This window comes from Bison bison, unplaced genomic scaffold (assembly GCF_000754665.1).
Source record: "Bison bison bison isolate TAMUID 2011002044 unplaced genomic scaffold, Bison_UMD1.0 scf7180017864170, whole genome shotgun sequence".
NCBI classification, from domain to species: Eukaryota; Metazoa; Chordata; class Mammalia; order Artiodactyla; family Bovidae; genus Bison; species Bison bison.
This window is the reverse complement of record NW_011494742.1, coordinates 1,066,513-1,069,055: the sequence shown is the minus strand read 5'-3', so window position 1 is coordinate 1,069,055 and position 2,543 is coordinate 1,066,513. Positions and strand designations below refer to the sequence as shown.

The 2,543-nt window shown below is 52.5% G+C and overlaps 1 protein-coding gene across 4 annotated transcripts in view; it reads left to right on the top strand.

Moving 5' to 3' along the window:
• The first annotated feature begins 1,378 nt into the window (after positions 1–1,378).
• The window catches only part of SLC14A1 (solute carrier family 14 (urea transporter), member 1 (Kidd blood group)), a 57,033-nt gene continuing 55,868 nt past the window's right edge, over positions 1,379–2,543 (top strand). For all 4 annotated transcript variants that reach the window (XM_010842029.1, XM_010842023.1, XM_010842025.1 and 1 more), the window contains exon 1: positions 1,379–1,538. The gene's annotated coding sequence lies outside the window, so the exon portion shown is untranslated. The remainder of the gene's footprint in view (positions 1,539–2,543) is intronic.

Here is a 2,543-nt window from a genome sequence, read left to right as displayed (position 1 = left end):
ATACACATGAGAGTAATCTGCAGGTACACACACTGTTGTTATTGTTTCTGTCTCTATTATTCACAGAACTACCCCACAGGTGGGCACACAGCAGCCCTGGAAAACAACTGACCCTTCTGTGTCCACTCTCTCTCTCTCTACAGAGCCTGTGCACTCATTCTGGGGGAACTTAAAACCTGTTACACATCCACAGGCACATACGTATAATACACACACAAGTGCTCAGGGAGGGGTGGGCAGCTCACGGAATCCTGCCTCCAAAACTTCCTGCCTGTAGCCTCCCCCAACAGGCATTCCCTGAAGAGTGATTAAGGAAAGAACTCGTCAGAACAGACGCACCACCTCACCCTAGGCATGTCATCATTTTATGGGTAATAACTTCAAGCCTCTACAATTGTCCTTGGCTGCCATCCTTTCCCTACAGAGCCGCCGCAGTGCAGACACAAATCATGTAGGTCTCAAGTAAGGCAAGTAGATGGGAGACCAGTGACTCTCAAAGTCAAGCACACATCAGAACCACTGAGAAAGCATGTCCAACATGCCCAGAGTTTCTGATTCAGTAGGTCTGGCGATGGGCCTGTGAGTTTGCATGTCTAACAAGTGCCCAGATGATGTTGATGCTGTTGGTCCAGGGACCACACTTTGAGAACCACTGGTGTAGACTTAGAAACAGGATGCTCTCTGTAATCATCCCTTCCCCTTTGTTTGCATACTCCAATACATCCCCATTTGCAAACCCTTGTGCCTTAAAGAATCATCTACGGTGCTTATCAAAACCCAGATCCCTGGGCCTCAAGTCCAGGATTTTGATTTAGTAGATCAGGGTAGAGCCAAGAATCTGAGCTTCTAACAAACTCTTGGATTATATGGATGCTGCTGGATCAAGATCCAGGCTTTGAAATCACTGCTAAGAGTGTTTAATCCGGGATGCCCAGCCCCTCCCCCACACCAATTAAGTCAGCAGTGGGTCTGGGAACAGGTATTTCTCAAAGCTCCTGGTGTGGTTCCAATGGGCAGCGCAAGTTGAAGACAGCTGGATGTCCATTTCCTGGGCTCTATTTTTCTGACTCCCAGTAGAGTCACTCCAACACACTACGAGGCCCTGCCGCCCTCAGTCCCCCAGTGGATTCTGATGAGGGGCAGTGGGCTAGGTTCGGCTACAATGAAAAGCCCGTGGCGCCTGGAGGCAGGAGGGGCATGTACCGGAGGCACAGAGGACCCTTGAAAAGGTCTGCCTCATTCTCAGGGTTGTTGGGCCCCAGCCTGTGCCCCCAAGGAGACTAGATAAAGAAAAATGAAACCACTTAACAGGAAATAGCTGGCAGACAAGCAAGGTTTTGCACTGGCCCCGGAAGCCTGCCGAGTGGGCGGCCTTGGCCCAGGGGAGGAGGCGTGAGGCAGCGGATGGCGGCCAGCACCTCCGCCCCCGCTGCCCTGGGCCCAGAGCCCGTCTCCCCGGCTCCGTGGGCACAGGCAGCGCTGGTCCAGCCGAGAAGAGTGCCGAGAGGCGAGGAGCTGCAGGGGTGCCGTACCAGCAGGTACAGGATGAGGTCGAAGGCTGTCGGGTGCGGGGTGGCCGGGGCGTGGAGGGCTGGGAGGGCAGTGGTGGTTGCAGCTGCTGCCGCAGGCGGACAGAAAAATGGGCAGGAAGGGAAGCTCCACAAGACCCGCGTGCAGGAAGTCCTGACCGGGTAGATGCCTGCAATAAGAAATAAAGAAGACGGAGAAAAGCCCAACACAGAGAAATGCAGGGAGCACGTGCAGACGAGCCAGGTGGTCCTCTAACTCAGTTCAGTTCAGTCGCTCAGTCGGGTCTGACTCTGTGACCCCATGGACTGCAGCACGCCAGACCTCCCTGTCCATCACCAACTCCTGGAGTTTACTCAAACTCACGTCCATTGAGTCTGTGAGAGCAAACAGCAGGTGGGTTTTGGTGCTGAGGTGAGGTTCCACCCTTCATGGCAGAGCCAGGAATGGGATGGGGATGGGGTGGTTCTCACTCCTGTCCCCACTACTTGCTGGCCCACCAGAATGCTAGAGAGAGACTGTCCCCTATGGTGTGGCCTCGGCAGACATGATAAGGAGAGTCATGGGGGCAGGAAGAGAGCAAATCAGACAGCAGAGCAGTTTTTTCTTCCAGTTTAACGAGATACAAGTGACCCGCCACTCTGTGTAAGTTTAAGGGGTGCAGCATAATGACCTGGCATGCACACTTCATGAAATGATGATCATAAGTTTAGTGAACATCCATCATCTCATATAAATACAACATTAAAGAAATAGAAAAAATAAAATGTTTTCCTCCTGATGAGAACTTGGAGAATTTGCTCCCTTAACTTTCATATATAATGTAGCTGCTGCTGCTAAGTCACTTCAGTCATGTCCGACTCTGTGCGACCCCATAGACGGCAGCCCACCAGGCTCCCCCATCCCTGGGATTCTCCAGGCAAGAGCTCTGGAGTGGGTTGCCATTTCCTTCTCCAATGCATGAAAGTGAAAAGTGAAAGTGAAGTCGCTCAGTTGTGTCCGACTCTTAGCGACCC